Genomic DNA, 7,288 nt, shown 5'->3' with positions numbered 1-7,288 from the left:
ACTCGAGCGACATCTTCTCCGCTTGGTTCTTGTCCAAAGGGTGAGAATCACCTCTGTGCTGGGGCAGCGGCCAGCTCGGCGCAGGGCATGAGGGTCCCTGGGGGGACACACACCGCCCCAGGCTGCCCCCGGCTTGGCGCTGGAGTCAACCAGGTCTCTGGGTCAGAGACCTCCTGTTCCTGTTTCACGGGTTCAGCCAGAGTCCTCCGGGGCCGTGGTTATTTTGGGTAGCGTGTGCACCCCACGGTCACGTTTGCAAAGTGGACAGTTTTCGTGGCTAAGCCCTGTGGTCGCAGGAAAAATCTCCTCCCCACCCAAAGTGACCACGAAGAGAGTAGGATGTAAATCAATGATAAACTTTATGCGGTCGGGTGAGTTGGAACTGATGGGTTTGTAAGGATTATCATTGTGAGGAACGACAAAGAAAGTATAAGTCCCACCTGATTTCTCCAAGACAGAAGCTTTTTTATTAATAATAATATTAAATATAGATCTCATTCATACAGTGTATGAGTAGGATCATCATTTAGACATTTGTCCACAAGGACCAATTTTTTAAAAAAACTGATTTTTCTTGTGTTAAACCCAGATAGTCTAGTAATGTCTGCTCTTTTCCAATATTTGATAAACACTTGATGTTTTAAGCTTAAATATTAGATGCTTGTATACTAATGTGTTGTTGTAGTAAAGTGAAATTTCCTTGATATATATTTATTAAAATGACCAAAATTCATTTTAATTTTACATCTCCAATGGCTACTGGGTCCTTTCCCCCATGTTCCCCTCCCTTACCCAAGGAGATGCCATTTAAGCAAACTACTCCCTGCTGAAGAGTTTATGCTGCAGCTGACTCTGCACCTCAAGCTGACTCCAGGACAGAGCTCAGCCTTCCGGGGGTCTCTGGAGCCTTTAGGACAGTGAAGGTGCATGAGAAGCAACAGACTTCTCTGCAGACTTGCACATATAGCCAAGGGAAATGCCTGCCCAAAGGCTGCCCAAACCACAGATAAGCTAACACTTTTGGGAGGGCTGAAAGTTTTTTGGCCCTACAGGGCACCTTGGTCTTCAAGAACAAGACTGCACACATAACCCATTGCAGAGTCTTCTGAGTTGAATTTGCACCAGCTGAAGTGATGGATCAGCAGAACTCTCTGTCTGCTCTGGCCTCTCTAACAGCTTCTTTAGTTCCAGGGACGGCTAGAAATTAACCTGTTACAGCTCTGCCCAGTCTTACGGAGTGTCATCAGGGTCTGTAAGGGATGAAATGTCATCTGATGAAGGTTGGCCTAAGGGTAAGTGCTCTCGTGCCTTCCTCTGGACCCTGCCTCACAAAATGCTGTAAGTAGATGTATTGGACTCAGGAGTCCACTGAGCCTGTTTGCTTCAGAAGAAACAGAGGTATTTCATGTTAGAAAAGGGAGTTGGAAATACACTTGTCCCATTACCAGAAATGCAATAGACCTTGATAGGATTTCCAACCTGGGCTAGGCTGAATGGATTTCATGGTTTAAATTTGGTTTGATTTATGGCATGTGAAGAGTATAAACCCCATAGGCCTTTCCCCCATTGCTCTCTCCAGTACTAAGGACATTTTGCTAGTATCACAAATTTTCAAGAAATACTTCTTTTCCAATATTATACTAATGCCTTTCATCTATATGTCCTGTGTGTAACTACAAAATGAATGGGCCTGAACCTGATCCTGGCCTACCTGCCTGGAAGAACTGGACAGAAGAGCTTCTCTCTAGAGAGGTTGTTCAGCTCTCTATCATAAGGTAGTTTGCTCCTAGAGTGTAAGACTATAAAGTACTATGCCTTTCAGCAGGCTGATAATGGTACTTCAATAATACATGGAAAACAGCAACAGACAAAGATGTTTCTGCTGTCGGGTCTATTTTACTGTCGCAAAGAACAGAAATGTCATTTTATCTTCAGGATTGCTTTCCACCAGGCAATATGCTTCCCTTGGAAATGCATAGTTCATTTGAGTTGAAAAAATTATGTACCTTTTTCAAAACACGTGGCATAATATCACTGTGCTTCATATATACTTAATACTTTTGGTAAAATTTTACTATTTTTACTGGATTAGCTAATCTGTTGAAACAACTTAACACAGTAATTTAAACATCCCCAGCACTCAAATAGCCTCAGCTGGCACCGATGTGCAATGCCAGCGCAGCAGCTGGGTCCACAGAAAAAACAAACGCAGGCTGAGCCGCAGAAATGAAGTGCTTCTTTCAGTCCTGAAGGTGTTATGCCCCAGAGCAAAATTGTGGTAAAGAGACATTTTTCACATTTCATCTTCCCGTGTGCCCTCCAGCCTCCTTTTACGCCTCTCATCTACTGACTGTCCTGTCGCTGAAGATCATGACACACTGCCGGGGCGGTATGCCGGGTGCCACCGCCCTTCGGGTCTGCCAGGGGAAGCAGGGAGCTGGTTTAGAGGTGCAGCATGATCTGAAGGGGAATTTGAACAAACTAACCAGGGTGCAGTGTGTCTGGGCTGCCTTGTGGCGTCTCAGGAGGCCCATGACCAGTTGCAACCCACCCAGCTAAACGGGCTTTCCAGCTGCCGGTAGCTCAGATTGACGCTATGGCAGTGTTGTGGTGATTAAAGGGCTATGGCTGAAGCAGAGACATGAAGGTGATTTCTAGCCTGCGTTAGACTCGTGCACTTTCATTGCCTTCTTGAGATAAAGGCTGTAGCCAGAGGTGTAGCAAAAGCAATTGCTGCTTACTCGTGCTAGGAACCTTGATAAAAGAAGTTTTATCACAAAAAGAGCCAGCCAGTCACATCAGAGAAAGGTTTAAACCGCTGTGGGGTAAAGGATTTCATCTGGTGTTTTAGTCAGTGAATGTAACTCTCACATGGAAGCCTCCCAAAGGGACTTAACCTTTTCCATTGCCTATCCCTTGCTTTGCAACCCCTAAGACAGAGGTTGCCCTCGCTTTCTGGAGGTAACCTTTTGGGCTTCTCAGTACTGGTATGAGTTTTTCTGCAGCTGCACGAAGCACCCCAGAGGCTTTTCCTGGCAGGGTGTGCAGAGCCTGCTAAAAGATCGCAGCCAGAGAAGCGCTGCAGAGGATCTTGCTGGAAATGTTAGGAGATGTGAATCTTCCACAAGGCATCCCATGTAACAGCCAAGCCGCGCAGTCACAACTACTTGGAATACACAGTAATTTCCTGTGTTTTTTCAATCTCACTTTAACTTCTCTGACAGATGGGGAAAGATGACTAAACCGAGGGAGTTTACAAAAGTTCGTCTTGTGGTGTTTGCAAACTGTCTCTGTGAGGTCCATTTTCTCTAATGTAAACACAGCCGTGGCAGGGTGCCGAGAGCCGTCGCAGCAGTTAATCCTGCTCAGTGTAAGGCTGCTAACGCGAGGAGTGCCCAGCCAGCTGGGCCTGCGCTGGGCAGCCGAACGCAAACCAGCCCTGGGGCTGAGGGAGCGAGTAGGATGAGGCCTTCACTCCTCCTGGCTCTCCAGGGAGCGCATGAAGCAAAGCAGCTGTGGCTGTGAAACCAGACTGAATTTACCATTCAGGGTCAGTGGCTTTCCGTGTCAGGGGGCCTGGGGTCAGGTGTGGAAAGTTAGATTAAACACCAGGGGAGTAACCATGTGAAAACGGTTGCCTTTGAGGCCGTGGTTGGCCTGTTGTTGCTCTCCCTAGTCTGTAAATCATAGCACGGGAGGAAGCGCGCCCAGAGGAAGGTAGAGTCTCAGTTCCTCAGCTTTGTAAAACTGGCGCAGGCTGCAAGGGATACAAAATTTTCTCTCCGGATCCAGCTGAAAGGCCAGGTAGGCAAGTCCCTTAATGTCTTTTAATCCCTGTGTTCAAGTTTTCCCTTTGAGGAGCACAGGGAGTGTGAGGAGAAGTCACAGGTGGGTGATCTGCATACACTCATTCAGAAGTGTTCACAATGAGCAAAAAAAAACCAAAGCCCTCAAAACAGGGAGATCCTGATTTTGAAGAATAATTTCTCTTCCATGGCTAGTAATTCTTCTCAATTAATACAACCTCATTCTCTGATTTACTGTAGAGAGCATCTGATCTGTCATACTGGGATTGCAGAAAGGTGATAAATGGTCAGTCTGCTCAAGGTCAGTCCATTTAGTGCTACCTCCTGCAGTGGTATTTTCCCCATGGAATGCCCTGCCAGGCTCACCTTTCCATACCGCGGGTTGTGTCTGACTCCTGAAGCCACTGAAGGCTCTGGCTGCTGCGGAAGGTGATGGAGTGGCAGTGGTCGGTGGCTGTGCCTCCTCCATGACAAGTTGGCCCGTAGCTGTTGTGGCTGCGTGTCTCCAGTGAGCTCAGAGGGACCCCATAACACTTCTTCCACTGTCCCCTCACTGCCTTATAATATGGCATTTTCACTTGTAGACTATGACTGGTGTCAAATACTCTCTGGCAATTTGCTGGTTGAAGTTTTAGAGACATTTTGCAGCCAGGTGTTGGGCAATCAGACTCTCGGCCGGTGTGAGAGGATGTGTTACTGATTTTTGGCGGTTGTGCCTGGTTGTGTCAGTTGACCACCCTCTCCTTTGATTATTGTTGGTTTTGTCTTTCCCGCACACCCTGCCTCATTTTCATAATTGGAACAAGTTGCAAATGGTAATCCCCTTCCTGCACCCCATACAGTGTGGGACCTGATATTCTGTATTTACCGCTTTAGTTAGGGAAAGCTTCTGCCAGTGGGAGTTGAACAGCGGATTATTTTCAAATCCAGTTTTATTCCTAGACTCCAAAATCGTTTCTGTGTGTCAGTATATGTGTAAATTCTGTGCTCTATTCCTTCATCAACCCTAAAAACCCTTGTAATTTTTTTTTTTTTTTTGCCTCCATCTATTGCTTTTTCAGGATGAAATCCTCTGTAGTTATTTCTATGAGTAGGCCCCACTTACCAGCCACATCCTCTTAGCCATACAGCTGCCAGGGGGCCATTTATTCCTTTGAATAAAGTAGTGTGGTTTTGGCTCAAAATGCAGTTGCCCTTTATATTACAAATCATCAGACAGTGCATTTATGTTAAGTATTGCTACCCTGTAAGTGTAATGCACTTTCAATATCATGTTTTCCTCAAATTTATCTTCCGTGATTCCCAACAAGGATGACCAAAGCAACCTACATTTCTCAATTTCTATTAATATTATAATTAATACAGTTTGGCTAATTTTTAAATCTTGAGCAGCCTGTGTTTTACCTGCAGAGGCTTCATGCATTTAACTGCTTCTCTGACCCCTTCCTCTGTGTGACAGATTGGGTTCTGGTTTACCAGCAGACTAATTAATGTAATACTAGCAAATTTCATTTTGTGTTTGCTATGAGAAGGAAGGTGCATAGTGTTAGTGCAGTCCTGAAATGTACCTTCATTGCAGAATTGCTCTAATACTGAAACTTCAAAATAATCTGTATAGTCATCGCAGTCTTGAAGAAAATCTTAAAATGCGAGTAGGGTATAAGCTACTGTCAGATCATTTTCCTTATTCAGTGTGCAGGCTGAGACAAGGATTTTTATTGTATGCATTTATCCACCCATTGAAAGCGCCCGTTTGCTAATTCAGAGGCTTAAAGATGACAGTGTAATGTCAGCTTTTGAGGTATTTCACTAGTGACCATTATAAATAAGACATTTGGCTAACAAGCTTGCCCCACATTTCCAGTGGTCTTCTGAGCCTCTCAAGCTGCCAGTGGCTCCCAGTAGTCCCTTTCCAGCTGCCAAAGCTCCCTTTTCTCTTTGAATATTTCCATGTGCTATCAATAAAATATCTTTCTAGGCTCTAGCAACACAGGGACAAGACAAACTCTCTTTTAACTGAATATGAACATAAATAATAGAAAGGCAACCAGGCCGATAATTTTATTCTTTTAATTTTGAATATATGAAACCTTTTTTTTTCTAAAAAATTATTTTTTGGAAACTTAATTTTAATTTAAATAATGCAACCGCAGCATTTTTACGGCTGTCATGAATCTGACACCCGTGCACTAAAAATCCTTCATGATCACATATCGCTACCCTGGTGGGTGCCAAAATCAGAACCTCAGCAGAGCCTCTGAGGTTTGACTGGATGTTTTCCCACACTGGCTCATTTTTCCCCTTTGCTCAGAAGTGCTGAGAAGATGCATGTGGAGGGGGAGGGGACCCAAGAGAAAAATGTAAATCATGGCAACCTGACTGTCAAGAGGGTATCACTTTTTAATTCCTAGCTCATGTTCCCAGTGGCAGTGGAGCTGCAATATTAAATTGTTTTGTTTTACCTCTCGGCTTGGTTTACAGGTGCCAGATGAGATACAGCCCCAGCCCCTCGAGTGCAGAGGTAAGGGACCTTGCAGCAGAAAGCTCATCTAGAGGTTTTGTTCCCCTTTGATAGGTCAGGCTGGCACTCATTGCTGGATCTGCTGGGAAGACATAATTAGCATAACAAAGAGCTATATTATAGTATTGCATTGTGCATTTTGAGCCTTCAGATACCTTGACATGTTCAGTTGTGTGTTACCTAAATCTGAATCCCAGGTAGAACTGGAAAAACACAAATTAAAATGAAAATAAATAGGTCCACCTTTTAATCTTAAAACAATCTGAATAATTCTAACTGCAAATATAGAAATCCTCAGCGTTTTGAGCACAGCCGTGTTGCAAGTGCACTCATCTAAAACCAGGTGCCAGTGGCTGGGGCCGTGGCTGCCCGGCACGCGTGGCAAAGGAGCGCGGTTCTCCCTGGCTGGCGAAAAGGTCTGAGGGGGACGCGGGGTGAATTCTTCCTGGTGTACAGGAGCTGATGGACTGGGGCGCGTGGGCTTGGGCCAGTGGACAGGAGCCGGGTGGCCCCAGCCTCCCCGGCAGCCGCTTTCTGCCCCTCTCGGCCCAGAGGTGGAAGGGCTGTGCGCGGGCTGTAGGCTGCCGAGGAGAAAGCTGTGGGTGCAAACGCTTTGTGCTTTGCTCCGTTTTCATCATTAGCAAATGGCAAAGTGGCACTGTGGGGGTGCTGGCGATTTGTTACAGTTTAGTTGTTTAGGTGATGAACCCTGCAGAAAGCTGCTTTCTCTGCCCGGATGCCTTCCCCTGGGTGCTCCCAGGCATGGTGTGCTCCTCTCCTGCCTCGCTCACAGCAAAGCTGCCCCACGCGTCCGCTCCTGCCCCACGGAGCCTGCTACGGTCTGTGGTGTTTGCAAAACACCTGCTCCATTCCCTGGCCTATGTGAAATAAGCTGCTTTGTGCTGCTTATGTGTGCCGTGCCCACCTGAAGTCTGGCTGCCCACTCACTGCAGCATACCTC

The sequence above is a fragment of the Tyto alba genome, unplaced genomic scaffold (genome assembly GCF_018691265.1).
Source record: "Tyto alba isolate M040663 unplaced genomic scaffold, T.alba_DEE_v4.0 Super-Scaffold_16, whole genome shotgun sequence".
Taxonomy (NCBI): Eukaryota; Metazoa; Chordata; class Aves; order Strigiformes; family Tytonidae; genus Tyto; species Tyto alba.
This window is presented reverse-complemented; position numbering follows the sequence as displayed.